The 11051-nt window shown below is 68.8% G+C and overlaps 1 protein-coding gene across 1 annotated transcript in view; it reads left to right on the plus strand.

Annotated features, from left to right (window-relative positions):
• Positions 1–11051, plus strand: part of atpsckmt (fATP synthase c subunit lysine N-methyltransferase) — a 28307-nt gene that overhangs the window by 907 nt on the left and 16349 nt on the right. The gene's annotated exons all lie outside the window — the stretch shown is intronic.

Below are 11051 nucleotides of genomic sequence, written 5' to 3' on the forward strand. Positions count from 1 at the left end.
TATGGGATGGGGGGGAGAATGGGATGGGTAGGGGGAGGATGGGTGGGGGGATGGGTGTGGGGGGGGAGGATGGGTAGGGGGGGAGGAAGGGGAGGATGGGTGGGGGGAGGAAGGGTAGGGGGTGGGAGAATGGGATGGGTAGGGGGGGGGAGAGAATGGGATGGGTAGGGTGGGGAGAATGGGATGGGTAGGGGGGGGAGAATGGGATGGGTAGGGGGGGGGAATGGGATGGGTAGGGGGGGAGAATGGGATGGGTAGGGGGGGAGGATGGGTAGGGGGGGAGGATGGGTAGGGGGGAGGATGGGTAGGGGGGAGGAAGGGTAGGGGGGGGGAGGAGGGTAGGGGGGAGGAAGGGTAGGGGGGAGAATGGGATGGGTAGGGGGGGAGAATGGGATGGGTAGGGGGGGAGAATAGGAAGGGTAGGGGGGAGAATGGGATGGGTAGGGGGGGAGAATGGGATGGGTAGGGGGGGGAGGAAGGGTAGGGTGGGGAGAATGGGATGGGGAGGATGGGTAAGGGGGAGGAAGGGTAGGGGGGAGGAAGAGTAGGGGGGGAGAATGGGATGGGTAGGGGGGGAGAATGAGATGGGTAGGGGGGAGAATGAGATGGGTAGGGGGGGAGAATGGGATGGGTAGGGGGGGAGAATGGGATGGGTAGGGGGGGAGAATGGGATGGGTAGGGGGGGAGAATGGGATGGGTAGGGGGGGAGAATGGGATGGGTAGGGGGGGGAGGAAGGGTAGGGGGGGGAGGAAGGGTAGGGTGGGGAGAATGGGATGGGGAGGATGGGTAAGGGGGAGGAAGGGTAGGGGGGAGGAAGGGTAGGGGGGGAGAATGGGATGGGTAGGGGGGGGAGAATGAGATGGGTAGGGGGGAGAATGAGATGGGTAGGGGGGGAGAATGGGATGGGTAGGGGGGAGAATGGGATGGGTAGGGGGGAGAATGGGATGGTAGGGGGGGAGAATGGGATGGGTAGGGGGGGAGAATGGGATGGGTAGGGGGGAGAATGGGATGGGTAGGGGGGAGATGGGATGGGTAGGGGGGGAGAATGGGATGGGTGGGGGAGAATGGGATGGGTGGGGGGGGAGAATAGGATGGGTGGGGGGGGAGAATGGGAAGGGGTATGGGGAGAATGGGTGGGGGGGGAGAATGGGATGGGGTAGGGGGGGCAGAATGGGATGGGTAGGGGGGAGAATGGGATGGGTAGGGGGGGAGAGAATGGGATGGGTAGGGGGGGAGAGAATGGGATGGGTAGGGGGGGGGAGAATGGGATGGGTGGGGGGGGAGAATGGGATGGGTAGGGGGGGGGAGAATGGGATGGGTAGGGGGGAGGATGGGTAGGGGGGGAGGATGGGGGATGGGTGGGTAGGGGGGGAGAATGGGATGGGTAGGGGGGGAGAATGGGATGGGGTAGGGGGGGGAGAATGGATGGGTAGGGGGGAGGATGGGTGGGGGGGGGGGGAGGATGGGTGGGGGGGGGAGAATGGGATGGGTGGGGGGGGAGATGGGATGGGTAGGGGGGGAGAGAATGGGATGGGTAGGGGGGGGAGAGAATGGGATGGGTTAGGGGGGGGAGAATGGGATGGGTGGGGGGGGAGAGATGGGATGGGTAGGGGGGGGAGAATGGGATGGGTAGGGGGGGAGGATGGGTAGGGGGGGAGGATGGGATGGGTAGGGGGGAGAATGGGATGGGTAGGGGGGAGAATGGGATGGGTAGGGGGGAGGATGGGTGGGGGGGGGAGGATGGGTGGGGGGGGGGGAGAATGGGTGGGTGGGGGGGGGAGAATGGGATGGGTGGGGGAGGAGAATGGGATGGGTGGGGGGGGAGAATGCGATGGGGTAGGGGGGGAGAATGCGATGGGTAGGGGGGAGAATGCGATGGGTAGGGGGGGAGAATGCGATGGGTAGGGGGGGAGAATGGGATGGGTAGGGGGGGAGAATGGGATGGGTAGGGGGGAGAATGGGATAGGGGGGGAGAGAATGGGATGGGTAGGGGGGGAGAATGGGATGGGTGGGGGGGAGGAGAATGGGATGGGTAGGGGGGGAGAATGCGATGGGTAGGGGGGGAGGATGGGTAGGGGGGGGAGGATGGGTAGGGGGGGGAGAATGGGATGGGTAGGGGGGGAGAATGGGATGGGTAGGGGGGGAGAATGGGATGGGTAGGGGGGGAGAATGGGATGGGTAGGGGGGGAGAATGGGATGGGTAGGGGGGGGAGAATGGGATGGGTAGGGGGGGAGAATGGGATGGGTGGGGGGGGAGATGGGATGGGTGGGGGGGGGAGAATGGGGTGGGGGGGGAGAATGGGATGGGTGGGGGGGGGGAGAATGGGATGGGTGGGGGGGGAGAATGGGATGGGTGGGGGGGGAGAATGGGATGGGTGGGGGGGGGAGAATGGGATGGGTGGGGGGGGAGAATGGGATGGGTGGGGGGGGAGAATGCGATGGGTAGGGGGGGAGATGCGATGGGTAGGGGGGGAGAATGGGATGGGTAGGGGGGAGAATGGGATGGGTAGGGGGGAGAATGGGATAGGGGGGGAGAGAATGGGATGGGTAGGGGGGGGAGAATGGGTTGGGTGGGGGGGAGGAGAATGGGATGGGTAGGGGGGGAGAATGCGATGGGTAGGGGGGGAGGATGGGTAGGGGGGGAGAATGGGATGGGTAGGGGGGGGAGAATGGGATGGGAAGGGGGGGAGAATGGGATGGGTAGGGGGGGAGAATGGGATGGGTGGGGGGGAGAATGGGATGGGTGGGGGGGGGAGAATGGGGTGGGGGGGAGAATGGGATGGGTAGGGGGGGAGGATGGGTGGGGGGGGAGAATGGGATGGGTAGGGGGGGAGAATGGGATGGGTAGGGGGGGAGAATGGGATAGGGGGGGAGAGAATGGGATGGGTAGGGGGGGAGAATGGGATGGGTAGGGGGGGCGAATGCGATGGGTAGGGGGGGAGAATGGGATGGGTAGGGGGGAGGATGGGTGGGGGGGAGGATGGGTGGGAGGGAGGATGGGTAGGGGGGGAGAATGGGATGGGTAGGGGGGGAGATGGGATGGGTAGGGGGGGAGAATGGGATGGGTGGGGGGGAGAATGGGATGGGTGGGGGGGGAGAATGGATGGGTAGGGGGGAGAATGGGATGGGTGGGGGGGGGGAGAATGGGATGGGTAGGGGGGGAGAATGGGTGGGGGGGGTAGAATGGGATGGGTAGGGGGGGAGAGAATGGGATGGGTAGGGGGGGAGAATGGGATGGGTGGGGGGGGAGAATGGGATGGGCAGGGGGGAGGATGGGCAGGGGGGGAGGATGGGTAGGGGGGGAGGATGGGTGGGGGGGGAGAATGGGGTGGGTAGGGGGGGGGATGGGATGGGGGGAGATGGGATGGGTAGGGGGGGAGAGAAGGGATGGGTAGGGTTGGGAGAATGGGATGGGTGGGGGGGGAGAATGGGATGGGTAGGGGGGGGGAGAATGGGATGGGTGGGGGGGAGAATGGGATGGGTAGGGGGGAGAATGGGAAGGGTAGGGGGGAGAATGGGATGGGTGGGGGGGAGAATGGGATGGGTGGGGGGGGAGGATGGGTGGGGGGGGGGAGGATGGGTAGGGGGGGGAGGATGGGTAGGGGGGGAGAATGGGATGGGTGGGGGGGGAGAATGGGATGGGTAGGGGGGGGAGAATGGGATGGGTGGGGGGGGGGAGAATGGGATGGGTGAGGGGGAGAATGGGATGGGTAGGGGGGGAGAATGGGATGGGTAGGGGGGGAGAATGGGATGGGTAGGGGGGGGAGAATGGGATGGGTAGGGGGGGAGAATGGATGGGTAGGGGGGGAGAATGGGATGGGTGGGGGGGAGATGGGATGGGTGGGGGGGGAGAATGGGATGGGTGGGGGGGGAGAATGGGATGGGTGGGGGTGGAGAATGGGATGGGTAGGGGGGGAGAATGGGATGGGTGGGGGGGGAGAATGGATGGGGTGGGGGGGAGATGGGATAGGTAGGGGGGAGAATGGAATGGGTAGGGGGGGGGGAGATGGGATGGGTGGGGGGGAGAATGGGATGGGTAGGGCGGGGGGAGAATGGGATGGGTAGGGGGGGAGAATGGATGGGTGGGGGGGGAGATGGGATGGGTGGGGGGGGAGAATGGATGGGTAGGGTGGGGAGAATGGGATGGGCGGGGGGGGAGAATGGGATGGGTAGGGGGGGAGAATGGGTTGGGTAGGGGGGGGGATAATGGGATGGGTGGGGGGGGATGGGTAGGGTAGGGGGGGGGATGGGTAGGGTAGGGTAGGGGGGGGGAGAATGGGATGGGTAGGTGGGGAGAATGGGATGGGTAGGGGAGGGGGGTGGGGAGAGGGGTGGGAGGGGGTGGGAGGGAGGGGAGGGGGGGTGGGAGGGAGGGGAGGGGGGGTGGGAGGGAGGGGGAGGGGGGGGGGTGGGAGGGGAGGGGGTGGGGAGGGGGGGGGGTGGGAGAGGGGAGGGGGGTGGGAGAGAGGGGAGGGGGGTGGGAGAGAGGGGAGGGGGGTGGGAGGGGGGGGTGGGGGAGAGGGGGTGGGAGGGAGGGGAGGGGGGGTGGGAGAGAGGGGGGGGGTGGGAGGGAGGGGAGGGGAGTGGGGTGGGAAAGGGGGGGTGGGGAAGAATGGGATGGGTGGGAGAGAGGGGGCGTGGGGGAGAGGAGGAGGGGGGAAGAATGGGATGGGTAGGGGGGGGAGAATGGGATGGGTAGGGGGGGAGAATGGGATGGGTAGGGGGGAGAATGGGATGGGTAGGGGGGGAGAATGGGATGGGTAGGGGGGAGAAAGGGATGGGTGGGGGGGGGAGATGGGATGGGTGGGGGGGGGGAGAATGGGGTGGGGGGGGAGAATGGGATGGGTAGGGGGGAGGATGGGTGGGGGGGGAGAATGGGATGGGTTGGGGGGGAGAATGGGATGGGTAGGGGGGGAGAATGGGATAGGGGGGGAGAGAATGGGATGGGTAGGGGGGGAGAATGGGATGGGTAGGGGGGGGAGAATGGATGGGTAGGGGGGGAGAATGCGATGGGTAGGGGGGGAGATGGGATGGGTAGGGGGGAGGATGGGTGGTGGGGGGAGGATGGGTAGGGGGGGGAGAATGGGGATGGGTAGGGGGGGAGAATGGGATGGGTAGGGGGGGAGAATGGGATGGGTAGGGGGGGAGAATGGGATGGGTAGGGGGGGAGAATGGGATGGGTGGGGGGGGAGAATGGGATGGGTAGGGGGGGAGAATGGGATGGGTAGGGGGGGGAGAATGGATGGGGGGGGAGATGGATGGGTAGGGGGGAGGTGGGTAGGGGGGGAGAATGGGATGGGTGGGGGGGAGAATGGGATGGGCAGGGGGGGAGGATGGCAGGGGGGGAGGATGGGTAGGGGGGGAGGATGGGTGGGGGGGAGGATGGGTGGGGGGGGAGAATGGGGTGGGTAGGGGGGGGAATGGGATGGGGGGAGAATGGGATGGGTAGGGGGGGAGAGAATGGGATGGTAGGGTTGGGAGAATGGGATGGGTAGGGAGGGGGGGGTGGGAGAGAGGGGAGGGAGGGGGGTGGGAGGGAGGGGAGGGGGGGTGGGAGGGAGGGAGGGGAGGGGGGGGTGGGAGAGAGGGGAGGGGGGGTGGGAGAGAGGGGGGGGGGTGGGAGAGAGGGGAGGGGGGGGTGGGAGAGAGGGGAGGGGCGGTGGGAGGGGGGGTGGGGGAGAGGGGGTGGGAGGGAGGGGAGGGGGGGTGGGAGAGAGGGGGGGGTGGGAGGGAGGGAGGGGGGGGTGGGTGGGAAAGGGGGGGTGGGGAAGAATGGGATGGGTGGGAGAGAGGGGGCGTGGGGGAGAGGAGGAGGGGGGAAGAATGGGATGGGTGGGAGAGAGGGGGTGGGAGAGAGAGGGGGGAGAATGGGATGGGTGGAAGAGAGGGGGGGAAAGAATGGGATGGGTGGTAGAGTGGGAGGGGGTGAAAGAATGGGATGGGTGGGAGAGTGGGAGGGGGCGAAAGAATGGGATGGGGGACGGGTGGGGAGAGTGGGGGGGGGTGGGTGGGAGAGTGGGGGGGGGGGATGGGTGGGAGAGTGGGGGGGGGATGGGGTGGGAGAGTGGGGGGGGATGGGGGGGAGAGTGGGGAGGGGATGGGGGGGAGAGTGGGGGGGGTAGGTGGAGAGTGGGGGGGGTAGGTGGGGAGAGTGGGGGGTATGGGTGGGAGGTGGGGGGGTATGGGTGGGGGGTATGGGTGGGGGGGTATGGGTGGGAGAGTGGGGGGGGATGGGTGGGAGAGTGGGGGGGGTATGGGTGGGGGGGGGTATGGGTGGGAGAGTGGGGGGGATGGGTGGGGAGAGTGGGGGGGATGGGTGGGAGAGTGGGGGGATGTGTGGGAGAGTGGGGGGGTATGGGTGGGAGAGTGGGGGGATGGGTGGGAGAGTGGGGGTGGGTGGGTGGGAGAGTGGGGTGGGGGAAAGAATGGGATGGGTGGGAGAGTGGGAGGGGATGGGTGGGAGAGTGGGGGGACAGAGGGGGGAAAGAATGGGATGGGTGGGAGAGTGGGGGGGATGGGTGGGAGAGTGGGGGGGATGGGTGGAGAGAGGGGAGGGGTGGGTGGGAGAGAGGGGAGGGGGGTGGGAGAGAGGGGAGGGGGGTCGGAGGGGAGGGGGTGGGAGAGAGGGGAGGGGGGGTGGGAGAGAGGGGAGGGGGGTGTGGTAGAGAGGGGAGGGGTTGGGAGAGAGGGGAGGTGGGGGTGGGGAGAGAGGGGAGGGGGGTGGAAGGGAGGGGAGGGGGGGTGGGGTGGGAGAGAGGGGGGTGGGGGAGAGGGGGTGGGGAAGAATGGGATGGGTGGGGGAGAGGGGGGTGGGGGAGGGGGGGGAAATGGGATGGGTGGGAGAGAGAGGGGGTGGGGGAGAGGGGGGAGAATGGGATGGGTGGGAGAGAGGGGGGAAAGAATGGGATGGGTGGGAGAGTGGGAGGGGGCGAACGAATGGGATGGGTGGGGAGAGTGGGGAGGGGGCGAAAGAATGGGATGGGTGGGAGAGTGGGGAGGGGGCGAAAGAATGGGATGGGTGGGAGAGTGGGATGGGGAATGGGTGGGAGAGTGGGGGGGGGGGGTGGGGGGGGGATGGTAGGGAGAGTGGGGGGGATGGGTGGGAGAGTGGGGGGGATGGGGGAGTGGGGGGGGGGTGGGTGGGAGAGTGGGGGGGGGTATGGGTGGGGGGGGATGGGTGGGAGAGTGGGGGGGGTGGGAGAGTGGGGGGGTGGGAGAGTGGGGGGGGGATGGGTGGGAGAGTGGGGGGGGGGATGGGTGGGAGAGTGGGGGGGGATGGGTGGGAGAGTGGGGGGGATGGGTGGGAGAGTGGGGGGGATGGGTGGGAGAGTGGGGGGGGATGGGTGGGAGAGTGGGGGGGGGGATGGGTGGGAGAGTGGGGGGGATGGGTGGGAGAGTGGGGGGATGGGTGGGAGAGTGGGGGTGGGGGGAAAGAATGGGATGGGTGGGAGAGTGGGAGGGGATGGGTGGGAGAGTGGGGGGACAGAGGGGGGAAAAGAATGGGATGGGTGGGAGAGTGGGGGGGATGGGTGGGAGAGTGGGGGGGATGGGTGGGAGAGAGGGGGGGTGGGTGGAGAGAGGGGGGGTGGGTGGAGAGGGGAGGGGTGGGTGGGAGAGAGGGGAGGGGTGGGTGGGAGAGAGGGGAGGGGTGGGTGGGAGAGAGGGGAGGGGTGGGTGGGAGAGTGGGGAGGGGGGGTGGGAGAGTGGGGAGGGGGGGTGGGAGAGAGGGGAGGGGGGGTGGGAGAGAGGGGAGGGGGGGTGGGAGAGAGGGAGGGGGGGGTGGGAGAGAGGGGAGGGGGTGGGAGAGAGGGGAGGTGGGGGTGGGAGAGAGGGGAGGGGGGTGGAAGGGAGGGGAGGGGGGGTGGGGTGGGAGAGAGGGGGGGTGGGGGAGAGGGGGTGGGGAAGAATGGGATGGGTGGGGGCGAGGGGGGGTGGGGGAGGGGGGAAAATGGGATGGGTGGGAGAGAGAGGGGGTGGGGGAGAGAGGGGGGGAGAATGGGATGGGTGGGAGAGAGGGGGGAAAGAATGGGATGGGTGGGAGAGTGGGAGGGGGCGAACGAATGGGATGGGTGGGAGAGTGGGGAGGGGGGCGAAAGAATGGGATGGGTGGGAGAGTGGGGAGGGGGCGAAAGAATGGGATGGGTGGGAGAGTGGGGTGGGGAATGGGTGGGAGAGTGGGGTGGGGAATGGGTGGGAGAGTGGGGGGGAATGGGTGGGAGAGTGGGGGGGATGGGTGGGAGAGTGGGGGGGATGGGTGGGAGAGTGGGGGGGGGATGGGGGGAGAGTGGGGAGGGATGGGTGGGAGAGTGGGGGGTGGGTGGGGGGGGATGGGTGGGAGAGTGGGGGTGGTGGGTGGGGGGGGATGGGTGGGAGAGTGGGGGGATGGGTGGGAGAGTGGGGGGATGGGTGGGAGAGTGGGGGGGATGGGTGGGAGAGTGTGGGGGGATGGGTGGGAGAGTGGGGGGATGGGGGAGAGGGGGGGAGAGTGGGGGGATGGGGGGTGAGTGGGGGGGGTGTGTGGGAGAGTGGGGAGGGGTTGGGAGAGAGGGGAGGTGGGGGTGGGAGAGAGGGGAGGGGGGTGGAGGGAGGGGGAGGGGGGTGGGGTGGGAGAGGGGGGTGGGGGAGAGGGGTGGGGAAGAAGTGGGATGGGTGGGGGAGAGGGGTGTGGGGGAGGGGGGGGAAATGGGATGGGTGGGAGAGAGAGGGGGTGGGGGAGAGGGGGGGAGAATGGGATGGGTGGGAGAGAGGGGGGAAAGAATGGGATGGGTGGGAGAGTGGGAGGGGGCGAACGAATGGGATGGGTGGGAGAGTGGGGGAGGGGGGCGAAAGAATGGGATGGGTGGGAGAGTGGGGAGGGGGCGAAAGAATGGGATGGGTGGGAGAGTGGGATGGGGAATGGGTGGGAGAGTGGGGGGGGGGGTGGGGGGGGATGGTAGGGGAGGTGGGGGGGGATGGGTGGGAGAGTGGGGGGGATGGGGGAGAGTGGGGGGGGGTGGGTGGGAGAGTGGGGGGGGGTATGGGTGGGGGGGGGATGGGTGGGAGAGTGGGGGGGGTGGGAGAGAGGGGGGGTGGGAGAGTGGGGGGGGGATGGGTGGGAGTTGGGGGGGGGATGGGTGGGAGAGTGGGGGGGGATGGGTGGGGGGGATGGGTGGGAGAGTGGGGGGATGGGTGGGAGAGTGGGGGGGATGGGTGGGAGAGTGGGGGGGATGGGTGGGAGAGTGGGGGGGATGGGTGGGAGAGTGGGGGGATGGGTGGGAGAGTGGGGGTGGGGGGAAAGCATGGGATGGGTGGGAGAGTGGGAGGGGATGGTGGGAGAGTGGGGGGACAGAGGGGGGAAAAGAATGGGATGGGTGGGAGAGTGGGGGGGATGGGTGGGAGAGTGGGGGGGATGGGTGGGAGAGAGGGGAGGGGTGGGTGGGAGAGAGGGGAGGGGTGGGTGGGAGAGAGGGGAGGGGTGGGTGGGAGAGAGGGGAGGGGTGGGTGGGAGAGTGGGGAGGGGGGGTGGGAGAGAGGGGAGGGGGGGGTGGGAGGGAGGGGGGTGGGAGAGAGGGGAGGGGGTGGGAGAGAGGGGGGGGGGGTGGGAGAGAGGGGAGGGGGGGTGGGAGAGAGGGGAGGTGGGGGTGGGAGAGAGGGGAGGGGGGTGGAAGGGGAGGGGGAGGGGGGGTGGGGTGGGAGAGAGGGGGGGTGGGGGAGAGGGGGTGGGGAAGAATGGGATGGGTGGGGGCGAGGGGGGTGGGGGAGGGGGGAAAATGGGATGGGTGGGAGAGAGAGGGGGTGGGGGAGAGAGGGGGGGAGAATGGGATGGGTGGGAGAGAGGGGGGAAAGAATGGGATGGGTGGGAGAGTGGGAGGGGGCGAACGAATGGGATGGGTGGGAGAGTGGGGAGGGGGCGAAAGAATGGGATGGGTGGGAGAGTGGGGGAGGGGGCGAAAGAATGGGATGGGTGGGAGAGTGGGGTGGGGAATGGGTGGGAGAGTGGGGTGGGGAATGGGTGGGAGAGTGGGGGGGAATGGGTGGGAGAGTGGGGGGGATGGGTGGGAGAGTGGGGGGGGATGGGTGGGAGAGTGGGGGGGATGGGTGGGAGAGTGGGGAGGGATGGTGGGGGTGTGGGGGGATGGGTGGGGGAGTGGGGGGGTGGGTGGGGGGGGATGGTGGGAGAGTGGGGTGGTGGGTGGGGGGGATGGGTGGGAGTGTGGGGGATGGGTGGGAGAGTGGGGGGGATGGGTGGGAGAGTGGGGGGGATGGGTGGGAGAGTGGGGGGATGGGGGGAGAGTGGGGGGGATGGGGGGGTGAGTGGGGGGGGTGTGTTGGGAGAGTGGGGGGGATGGGTGGGAGAGTGAGAGGGATGGGGGGAGAGTGGTGGGGGGTGGGTGGGAGAGTGGGGGGATGGGTGGGAGAGTAGGGGGGGGATGGGTGGGAGAGTAGGGGGGGATGGTTGGGAGAGTGGGGGGGGTGGGAGAGTGGGGGGATGGGTGGGAGAGTGGGGGGATGGGGGGAGAGGGGGGGGAGAGTGGGGGGGTGGGTGGGAGAGTGGGGGTGGGTGGGAGAGTGGGGTGGTGGGTGGGAGAGTGGGGGGGGGATGGGTGGGAGAGTGGGGGGGGTGGGTGGGAGAGTGGGGGGGGGATGGGTGGGAGAGTGGGGGGGGTGGGTGGGAGAGTGGGGGGATGGGTGGGAGAGTAGGGGGGATGGGTGGGAGAGTAGGGGGGGATGGTTGGGAGAGTGGGGGGGTGGGAGAGTGGGGGGGGATGGGTGGGAGAGTGGGGGGGATGGGTGGAGAGTGGGGGGGATGGTTGGGGTGGGAGAGTGGGGGGGAGGGGAGAGTGGGGGGGGGAGAGTGGGGGGGATGGGGGGGAGAGTGGGGGGGGATAATGGGGGGGATGGGGGGGAGAGTGGGGGGGAATGGGGAGAGTGGGGGGGAATGGGGAGAGTAGGGGGGGAATGGGGAGTGGGTGGGAGAGTGGGGGGGATGGGGAGAGTGGGTGCGGGGAATGGGAATGGGGAGGGTGGGGGGGGAATGGGGGGGGAGTGGGGGTGGATGGGAGAGAGTGGG

This window comes from Scyliorhinus torazame, chromosome 6 (assembly GCF_047496885.1).
Source record: "Scyliorhinus torazame isolate Kashiwa2021f chromosome 6, sScyTor2.1, whole genome shotgun sequence".
NCBI classification, from domain to species: Eukaryota; Metazoa; Chordata; class Chondrichthyes; order Carcharhiniformes; family Scyliorhinidae; genus Scyliorhinus; species Scyliorhinus torazame.